The 11,664-nt window shown below is 42.2% G+C and overlaps 1 non-coding gene across 1 annotated transcript; it reads left to right on the top strand.

Annotated features, from left to right (window-relative positions):
- Positions 1-1,182: 1,182 nt before the first annotated feature.
- Positions 1,183-1,254, top strand: TRNAE-UUC (transfer RNA glutamic acid (anticodon UUC)). The gene has a single exon. It is a non-coding gene; the product is annotated as a tRNA-Glu (tRNA).
- The last annotated feature ends 10,410 nt before the right edge of the window (positions 1,255-11,664 follow it).

Below are 11,664 nucleotides of genomic sequence, written 5' to 3'. Positions count from 1 at the left end.
ACCTTAAGCTTCAGAAATACGATGAATTATTAAAGGAAACCTGGGAGACTGATACTCTTGATGGATGCATTGTCATGTCATTTGACCCGTGTAATTAATGGTAATCGAAGTGAACAGTCAGGCAGGCATATCTAGGCAAGATAAACAGACAAACAAACGCCTACACATCAACACACAACCATCCTGCATAATGTGTTTAGTGCTGGACCAACGATATTCCGGGGCCCAAGTTCTGGCCTTAGACAAACCAGCCGCCTCACACCTAGTGTGGTTTAGTACGACCAAGTATGTGCACCAGGTGTATGCTTTGAGCTCTTTTTTTATGAATATATGTATATGTAAACCGTCACCACTGAACGCACGGGACTGGAACCTTGGCCATCGAAATGACAGTGTTGTGAGCTAAACCGCTCGGCCACCACGGGAGCTGCCACCTCTGACCAGCCTATGATCCAGTGAGAGTTAACGTGAGGTGAGGTAACGGGCGATCCCACTGGACCATAGGCTGGTCTATGGAATGCTTTTGTCCCGTGGTGGACGAGCGGAGTAGCTCACTGGTGTATCATTTCGATGGTCTAGGTTCGTGTCTCATACGGCCAGTGGTGATTGTTTCCATCTGTTTCATGTGAATAGTACATATGTACTGAGTCTTTGTTCCTGTTTGTGCATGTACACACACACACACTCACAGACACACAGACACACACACACACACATACACACACACACACACATACAGAGGCAGATTCACACCATAAGCCAGGTACCCAATTATTGACCAGTCCCGAGGGAAGGATGGACACTTGAGTTGGGTCAACTGACTGCCACACCGAGGATTCAAACCCATGCATGTCCTACCCCGGGCTGGCCCCTGCTGACTCATGATTAGTAATGCTAACTATTACACTGCTCTAAATGCGAAGCGTGGACTATAGATGAAAACGTACGGAAGAGGATGGTTGTGTTTGAAATGAAATGGTTGATATGTTTGTGTGTGTGTGTGTTGTGTGTGTGTGTGTGTGTGTGTGTGTGTGTGTGTGTATGAGTAATAGATTCGGTAGGTAACTGATTATCATTACAGAACCTTGGGTGAATAACCATACGCTCCAGAGAACAGAGAGAATGGATGAAATAGTGAGTGGGTGAGCGATGTTCACATAGGCACACACATGACCCTTCCAGTCCCGTGTGGTCTAGTGGCTAGGATACCTGGCTTTCACCCAGGAGGCCCGGGTTCGATTCCCGGCATGGGAAGGATTTTCTTCTTAGAGAGAGAGAGAGAGAGAGAGAGAGAGAGAGAGAGAGAGAGAGAGAGATGTCTAAGTAAATGAATACAATAGTTATCAAGTACGTTATCATCAACTAACCGAAACATAAATTTTTACAATAAAAGCTTGTGTTGTAGTGACTCCTGATTACTCTTGGTGAGTGAGTCCGAGAAACCCTGTCACGAGGACCAAAAGAGAGAAACTGAATGAGTGAGTGGGTCAGTAAGTGAACGAGGAGTAAGTGAAGGAATCAATACAGTTTCACGGTTAAGATATTTGGCTTCCAGTCAGGGACCTGCAGAGCTAGATTAATGTTTAGTGAGGCCCAGGACCAGGTGATATTTGCTGTCTCCACAGATTCTATGAAATATGTCTTATGTCAAATTTTGCCACCATATTGTATACTGCATACCAGCCTCTGTTCCACCAGTTTTCCGAGCTGCATCTTTTTTACCTGGATGACCAGCGAGGCCCCTGTAAGGCCGGAGTCCAAGACCCGGGCCGAGGTGGCCCATGCGTTAATCTGGCACTGGAAATCTGGGTTCCTTTTCTGCAGTTGGAGTGATCAGTTACATAAGAACAAGACAACTTGATAATGATTCTACACTATGAGGTAAGACACAATGCTTCCAATAATATATCTACCACAATACTTGCATCTTGTTCACCAGACATGAAAGTCCGAAAACTACCCCAAGTGAGGATCGAACTCACGACCTTGAGATTATGAGACTCATGCGTTGCCTAATGCGCTACCCAGGCTTGGAAACCTACTTGGCATATCTAGATTGATTGTTTCAAAGTAGAGTTGTACTGCTGGTGTGTTCTTCAGTATGCATGTATATTGTTTCAAAGTTTTATAATCCACTAATTCAGTAATTCTAGTCAAATATGGAACAAGTCAGACGTCAAATTCAACCACCGGTTGATCTCCCTCGATCTACCCTTGTATGGACCCATCCCACAACCAAACCGAGAGCCTAAGGCTGCTGTCATTTTTCTCTAGTCGTGGCACTGGGGTGCAGTTCAGTGGCTTTGTGTTCAATGACATTCACAACTACTAATGAAGTACATACACTGTTCAGGGAAACACATTCATCAGACTCATTAGACACTGGTAGTTAGTTCTTTAAAGGGACTGTAGTCCATTGCTCAAGGGTAGAATAACAGATGTCCAAGAGATATGAACTTTTAAAGAGAAAAATCAATTCTAGTGCCTCCAGCCTTTCCCTGTAACGTATCTCTCTAACTCTAGTAATTTTTTCTTACTATCCTCTGAACCATCTCCATTGCCTCTCTTCTTCTCTAGGTGTTGTGACTGAAATTGAGAATGTTATTTTTGTTTCGGTTTTCTGTCTGATGTGAACAGGTTTTCAAAACTGTCTTATCCCTGAACTTCAGTGGAATTCTAGTACTTACCAGCAGACAGTTTGTGTCCTTAACTACTCCCCTTAGGTAGGACATTTGCGACAGGCCAGGGACAATGTCAACTAGCTTACTGTAGCTTTTTTTCTGTTCGATGATAACCACAGCGAGGCCTTCCCTCACTACGATCCATTCTCACTGGTTTATATTTACTCGAGTTTTTAAACTTCATCATTCAGATATCAGACAAATTTTGGAGTCTGTCGAGTTCTTTTTGTAAGTTGATGCAATCATCCGTGCTTTTCATTTCGCGAATGTCCTTTGTATCTGGTGCAAACATATTCAAATAAGAGTCTATATCCTCTGGCAAGTCATTACCATGGGTCAAGAAGAGTAATGGTTCCAAACCAAAACCCTGCGGCACTCGGCTGGTGACCTCAACCCATTATGAGAGAGCTCCTCTGTCATGTGTTCTTTGTTCACTTTCACTAAGATAATTTTCTGTCCACTGAATGTGTTTCCCCATACTTCTGCCTGGTGATCCAGTCTCCTAATCAGCCTCCCATGTGACACAGTGTCAAGCGTTCTGGCAGTCAAGATACAAACATCCACTCAGCCTTACCTTTTGTACATTGTTCATCACATGAGTAATTTTTCCTCTTTAGAAAGTCATTCATTTGCTTTGTCATTATCTTTTCTAAGCCTTACAAACCAAACTTCCCATTTGAGACCAGCTTGTAGTTCATTGCCTCTTTCGGGTTTCGTTAATTATAGACAGGAATAATGTCCTTTTCCACTCTTTTGGTATTTTGTCTCTATACAGCGACATCTTGAGCAGCTTTTCCAGAGGTTTATCTGGAATATATGCATACATCTTCAGCACTGTGGTAAGACTTCATCAGTTCCATGAATCTCATACGGGTCAACACCTAGAATTCTGTTAATCTTTTCTAGATATCTCAATGTTTTCTAAAATCTCCTAATTCCAGCCCACTGGTGTTGTTGCCACAATGTTTTCTAATGGGGAAAATCTTTTGAATTTGTTACTCAGTTCCTCGAGTATCCTTACATCGTCTTCTTCCTTCTGAATTTCTTAGTGTAATTAGTTGTTATCTGACAACCTAATGAGTTTTTGGAAAAGTTGTAGATTTTATCGATCCTTCCAAAATATTCATTTCAAAGATTCTTAATTCCTTGTTTTTATCCTGATATACTCGTTCTTTGCTCTCTTGCACCTTGCAAATGCTAGCTGGCTGGAGTGCCGTCTATATCTTCGTCACGACAATTTTAAATTTTTTTGCTTTTTATCATCTTTTACCAAACCATTCCTTCCTATGTATGTGACTTTTGTGTGTGTGTGTGTGTGTGTGTGTGTGTGTGTGTGTGTGTGTGTGTGTGTGGGTGTGGGTTTGTGTGGGTGTGGAGGTGTGTGTGTGTGTGTGTGTATGTTTGTGTGTGTGTGTGTGTGTGTGTGTGTGTGTGTTTGTGTGTGTGTGTGTGTGTGTGTGTGTGTGTGTGTGTGTGTTAACTTACGTGTAATAGGAATGATAATTATAATAATGACAATACTACTGACGATAATAATAGAAATGATCCATTCTTAACGCAGGGGATCCTGTGAAGTGATCAGCGTCTCAAGTGACAATACATATTGTACACTGATGATCTAGATCATCCTGGTGATGGTGTTATGTTACTCTTCCCAGGAGTAGTAAGGATATGCTTAGACAACCCATATCGTGGGTATGTGAGAATCTAGAAATACGCACAAAGAAGATAGTCATAGTACGCCACATGAATCTATCTCTTCACATATCTATCTACAGAGATATTTCTGTATGCCCACAACCTCCCGCTGGCTGTTAGTTTTTGCTCTAGTGACATTCTCATACTTCTTGAGGCATCATATTACCGCAAACATTCATGAAATGTAGACACAAATAGCATTTATGACTTTGTTGTTACTCTGTAACTACTAACATATGTTGACACGTAGAATACCACAGGAAAGAATCAGTAAGTTATAAGACTTGTCGGTCTGGAGTAATCATGTAAGGAAACTCAGACATGAATGTGTATTACGGTATAATGTATAATGGATGATGGCTGTAGTAAAGAAGGGTGGCTCTCCCAGATCAGACACAGTAAGAGAGCGCACTATAACCAGACCATTAAAATGATAACGTAAGAAGAAGACATCATTACTACATCTAAAGTGGCCTAATGTTTTTCCGATGAGTCAAGTTTTACGAAACTGGAGCGAAGTTGAAATGATATATGTGTCTGCTGAGGTAATGGTTAATGGATGACGTCTCAGGCGATCAAGTGTATACAGTCATTTTAGGCAGAGATATTCTTCCTTTTATAGTAGTACCACATATAGCATACCCCTGATCTTATCATATATCCTAGTTCAGCCCAATGACAGCATGTAGCTCCCTCAACTCCACATCGCTCAAATTGTACCTTGCACACCTCTCACCCTCTTGCATGTCCTGACCCAGATAACTTAAACCCTTTTTCACTCCTTCCATCTCCTTTTCAGGCTCTTCAGTCATTCTGTTCCCTCGTCTTTTGACAAGTATGTCCTCTTTATCAGTTTCTTTTCATTAGTTTTTTACATATACCTAAACCGTTTCAGTACACCGCATTCAGCTTCGTCAATCATACACCGTTTACGATGACTACCGCACCTCTCTCTTACATTGTCTTTCCTCACATGAACAACCCTTCTTACGCCACACGTTGTTACTCAGATCTTCATTTCCAACACACTCACATTTCTCCATTCTTTTGCATTTAGGGCTCAAGACTCGCACCCACACAACACTATCGGGACTATAATACCGTCAAACATAATAATCTTCACCCTCACACACAATGAATTTTCTTTACACATAGTCCATATTGCACCGTGGAACTTTGGCCCCTCACTCACCCAATGGATCACTTGAATCCCCCCATATCCATCTCATGTATCTAAAACACTCCACTTCTATGTTCTCATCACTCAAACATGCACTCAGACCAGTCTATCTTCCCCTCTGTTAAACCACATAACCTCAATCTTACTAACATAAACTCTCAATTCATACACTAATTCATACGCTAGCTTTTGTAATTTATTACTGGAATCTGCCACCTGAGCTATATCATCTGCAAACAACCGCTGGCTCATCTCCCAGCCAACCCAATACTCAACATACTATAGATACAGTATGACCCTCGTACTAATCTCCCTCACCACAGCATCCATAAACGGGTTAAACACCCATGTTAACATCAGAAACCCTTGGCAAAGATCCGTCTACATTTAGAATCACCCATTTTCCTCCCATCACATATGCCTTGCTCTCCTAATAACAGCCGCTGCATCTAGTAAACGTCCTCCTGCTACATATTATCGTATAACCTTCTATAAGGCATCTAAATCAGCCCCACCATACGCGTTTTCCAGATCAGTAAATGCCACACACAAATTTTACTCTTTGTATACATTTCTCTAAAGCAAATTCTTCAAAACAACCACCAGGTGTACGCATATTCTACCCATTGAAAAAATTGATAACAATCAAGAGAAGCATTATTCATTAACAGGTTATACAGCGTGTTTGTGCCTTGTATCATCCACAGTCTGATGTCAGAGAACATAGCAACAAATTGCATCTATGAGGCTGTATCCAATGTGCCAAGGACACAAGCGGCTATAGGCCATTACTGAGCTAAAAGCAAATGGATTCATCCATTTATTGCTTTGATAGTAAGGGAGAAGCTGCAATGGTTACGGAAGTCCTTAGGGGAGGAGAAATCAGACTCGAAAGCTAAATAGAATGTTCTAAGGATAATGACAAAGTAACTATGTCAGATGTTGTCTGAGAGACGTAGGTTTGACAAGAGAATTTGCCACTTTGTATATGTCCATTTCTCTCTTCTACTGTTTGGAAGGGTGACCGAGGCAGAATATTCTCACTGCACTTCCATACGGTCTTGCATGTTAACATCCGTCTCATGTACACAAACCCCACTTTGTTCATCCATGGTCTTCATCTCTCCCTTCATAGCTTTACCTCACTCATATTTAGGATGCGTACCATGTCCTGTTTCTTCTCACACTAATTTCTTTTTCCTTACTCATTTTCTCTCCAAATTATTGTGCGTGGAAAACAAACAATCAAACAAACATGCGCGCGCACACACACACATACACACACACACACACACACACACACACACACACACACACATACACACACATATTTTCTTTCTTTCATACTATTCGCCATTTCCCGCGACAGCGAGGTAGCGTTAAGAACAGAGGACTGGGCCTCTGAGGAAAGATCCTCATCCAGCCCCCTTCTCTGCTCCTTCCTTTGGAGAAAAAAAAAAAAAAGAGAGGGAGGATTTCCAGCCCCCAGCTCCCTTCCCTTTTAGTCGCCTTCTACGACACGCAGGGAATACGTGAGAAGTATTCTTTCTCCCCTATCCCCAGGGAAACACACACACACACACACACACACACACACACACACATATATATATATATATATATATATATATATATATATATATATATATATATATATATCTGCGTATGGACCTTCCAACTGTTCTCTGTGATGTGCGCTAAAACCTCCCAAGTAGAGAACCTCCGCTTGAGGATGAGAGAATGTCGCTGCCTCGTGGAGGAAATATAGACAAAGAAAGATATACAGTGTGAAGAGTCAGGAGAGCAGGAGGTGAAAACAGAAGTGTTGGTTGGGAGACAGATTCTCAACCAGATAACGTCAGTGTCTAGACATTCTAGGTTCAAGAGACGTGCAAATGGCCGGTTGATTTTGGAAGAAGCACAGACTTCCTTTGTAACGACAATGTAAATGATTATTGTTAGAAATGTTAAATGGTTATTGAAAACACAGTTGTTAGACAACTGAGTGTCAGACAGAAGGACTAGTATATTAGAAATACTGGCCAGATGGTGCTCAACAGAAGAAAGGTTAATAGAATGACCGATAATGTTGGTAACATGAATGAAATATGAGCATTATTTCTTCATAGTGAGCACAATAAACTAGTCGGTGAGAGCGGCACAAATCAGATCAGTCATTTAGATGGGCCAAGGTGTTGGGAGGGGCGTCACTGCTGCTGCCTGAGCCCTCGTTGACAGCAGACAGAGACGGGCGGGATTCCGGGGATTCTTTGCCAGCCATTATGGAAAGTAGATGTATAAGCTTGTCACTCTTGTTGTTTGTATATGAAGGTTTTCTTATAGGACAAAGAACGGAAAAATGAATAACGTTAATACGGAGAGTAAAAATGGGTAGGGTTCCTTTACTGTACACACAACAAAAAAACTATCGCGCAGAGGGGGTCTGAAGACGTTGTACCATGCCGGTAGGGTTGGTATACGTGCCTGGAAGCCACAGGTTTCCAGAGTCCTATGCTAGACCCATGTAAGTTACGTGCCACAAGAGCGGCATTATATTATTAACAATAAAATTACATCATACAAGGCAGTACGAACCCCTACTTTTGAATTGGTGTGTGTAATATAGCTGTGAGACACATACAGCTATATGCGGCAACCCCCGGGGGCATGTGGTAGCTGCAGCATACCTCAATGTGATGCCAGGTAAACACAATAGCTTCATATTGTATAGGTGTAATTTGGGAAGAATATGTTTTACTATTGATATTGTATTATTCTATAGCACATCTGGGTTCGTGGCAGTCCATAAAGGTTATCTTACACCGCCATTTCTTGTCCATGCAGGAAATGTAATGAGACATGCGATATATTTTTGAAACAATGAAACAGCGCGGGGAGAAGTTCACTGCGAGCCAATGTCGAAAGGTTGTTTTTGTGGTATATCTAATTTTACCATGGAGACCTCACAAGCGACACGTGAAGCTATTCTACAGCTTCATAATGAGGGCTACATCGACTCTGAAATTGGGAGACGTCTTGGTATTCACCGGTCAACCGTAGCACGATGGATTCACCGACAGGCAGAGTTGGGCAACACAGACAACAGGCATCGGCGTGGGCGCCCACCTTGCACAACCCCAGGTAATGATGTTGCATATATAGGTATACTGGACCACTTGATGTTATGTAAACAACCACATCACATGTTATATTTGCAATATGTCATCCTTTCCCTAGGCCATAGCAGCTGCCATTACTGCTCACGCCCCCTTCACGCCCGACGCTAGCAACATTCGGGATACTCTTGGTCTGCAGTGCACGCCTCAAACTGTCCGAAACAGACATCACTCTGAGGGGCTACGTGGTCGCATACCAGCAACAAAACCTGTGTTAAGTGAGGCAAACATGGAGAGCAGGGTGGAGTATGCGTTGGAGTATGCGGACAAGCCACATCAGTTTTGGGAGAACGTCATCTTTTGTGATGAAAAAACCTTCTGCAGCGATGGTCCCCCTGCAAACAAACATGTTTGGCGGCATCCTAACACCAGGTTAGCTCTTTCTCTGTCTGTCTGTCTCTCTCTCACACACACACACACACACACACACACACACACACACAGACACACACACACACACACACACACACACACAGAGGTTATGCTATATAACATATTTTCCATTTTATAATGACAATTTATGGTGAGGCCAACTTGAACAACCGTTCCGGAAGTGCTTTGAAACCATGGTGCCACGGCCACCACAGTGGTTTGCTGCTTGAAACGTCCTGTTGTGCTGCAGTATTACATTGGAGTTATGCACACTCATTATTTTTTAAGTGAATAACAGTGATCATGATCACTTTATACGGCATATGTAAATACTGTAGCAATAATCTCCATTTACGATGTGATATCATGATAAATAATTATTATATATTAAGTTAGTTAATATTTTTAATTTACTTAGTTATTATCTTAATCTATATTGCAGCAACAGTTGCACTAATATGATTAAGACACACGCGTGTCTTACGTAATTTTATACATTTTATATAACCAGATACGAGACACAACATGTGGTGGGTAGCAGGAGGAGTGGGCGCGCGCGTCAGTGCAGGACTATTTGGTTGGATCCATCCATGGTGCTGGTGTCGGTGAGTTGGTGGATGTCGGGCCTGGCCAGTTGACCAGACCTAGATACGTTGAGATACTGGAGGAGGTCCTGCTACCTTCAGTGGGGGCTATGCTGTTTCCACAGCCGGAGCCATTTTACCTCGTCCAAGATAACAGCCCAGTTCACACATCCAGGGTTGTAAAGGCGTGGTATGCTCGCCATCCACGTATAACAGTGTTGCCACATCCTGCAAAATCGCCTGATCTCAACCCGATAGAGCACGTATGGGCGGCCATGCAGAAAGGCCTGCCTGACCGACAACATCGATGTCGTGCTACAGTCGTAAATGATGCTTTACAAGCATGGGAACATCTACGAAGCCCTTCTGGTAGGAACTTAACGCAGACGTTAGTGGCATCCATGCCTCGAAGGCTCAATGAAGTGTTGGCAACGGGAGGAGGTTATACCAAGTATTGAAATAATAAAGTTTACAGTCAAAGATTACTTTCTTAACCTCCAACAACATGTCTATGATCATGTTATATAGAAATCTGATTTTCACTGTTAAAGGGAAGTTAACTAATGCAGATCCATGAAAAGAGTCATTACTTTTCATGTTGGTTTACTAAATACTATGATGTGGTGCCAGGTTTGCGACATACTGTTATCAGTCACACAGGTGATACTACATATTACGTGAGGTTGCTGATTAATCTAAACCAGCAGACAGATAAATCACCGCCGGTATGAAGCAGGGTGTCGTAGATATCATGTAGTATATTATTTTACACCACGAATTTGACACTTTGCAAGAGATGATGATTACTACAATATGCCTTACTGTGCAGAATATTACATTTGCATGCTCAGTTTACGTATCCCATCTACTGTACTACATACGGAAGGATATATCGTTGCCATTACATAGGTGAGGACACCCACAGGCAGGGACATCAGGGCTACCACCATCTCACAGGAAAATGTTGACTGTTCCATTATTCCACGTCTGGTGCCTCATTTTGTTTCGTACAAAAAACGCGCGATAGTTTTTTTTCTGTGTGTACCTAACGTGTGTTGTTGGGCATTATAATCGTCCGATAATGATAATGATTAAATCTTATTTCCTGATCTTATCAGTTTTAAAACCAGATATATGAAATATCTTTCGTTGACCATATTTTTGTCTACAGTTCAGTATGTACATGTGTGTGTGGTCTTAAGATTTAGGTGACTAAGTATTTGAATTCACTGGCAGGTGTGGTGCGCATTATCACCGAGCCTGAGTCTCAAAGATCAAGGTCATGGGTTCGAATCTCCAACATTCAGTATGTTCATCCAACGTTATAGTGAAGATCTTGACGATGAATTAGGATTTTGACATCATCTGAAAGCGATGGGTCAAACATCAGTGATTTTAAGAGTTTATTGAGATAGTATTGAAGTGGAGAGTGTAGTGGCTGAGGCCAAGAACCAGTGGTGTCCAGTGAGTACTGAAGATAATGACCCTTGTCCTGCCCCATTAGGTCAGGTCAAATGGCACTTAGCGAGGTAGCGAGTTAGAGTCAAGAACAGAGGCAAGTATTTTGGGAGCAAGTGAGTGAGTGTGTCAGCAGTTATGATGCAAGAGACCAGGTATTAGTGATGGTGATTTAAATGTGAAGGTAAGTAATGTGGCAGTGGAGGGTATAACTGAGGTGCATGGAAATGGTGAACAACTTGTGTTGTGTGTGTGTAAAGGACTGGTGATTGGGAATACCTGGTTTGTAAAATGTGATATACATAAATATACGTATGTGAGTAGGAGAGATGGCCAGCGGGCATGACTGGATTACATGTTAATTGAAAGACGTGTAAAAGAAAGACTTTTGGGTGTAAATGTGCTGAAAGGGGCTGCTGGAGGCGACAGTGGAGACGACAGTGAAGATCTGAAGAGGTTTTCGAATGAGGAAACAATGTCTGGGAGAAGAGGTGGCGAGAGGAAGTGAACTTGGA

This window comes from Panulirus ornatus, chromosome 9 (assembly GCF_036320965.1).
Source record: "Panulirus ornatus isolate Po-2019 chromosome 9, ASM3632096v1, whole genome shotgun sequence".
NCBI lineage: Eukaryota > Metazoa > Arthropoda > Malacostraca > Decapoda > Palinuridae > Panulirus > Panulirus ornatus.
The sequence above is the reverse complement of the archived record's forward strand: the minus strand, read 5'-3'. Positions and strand labels throughout refer to the sequence as shown.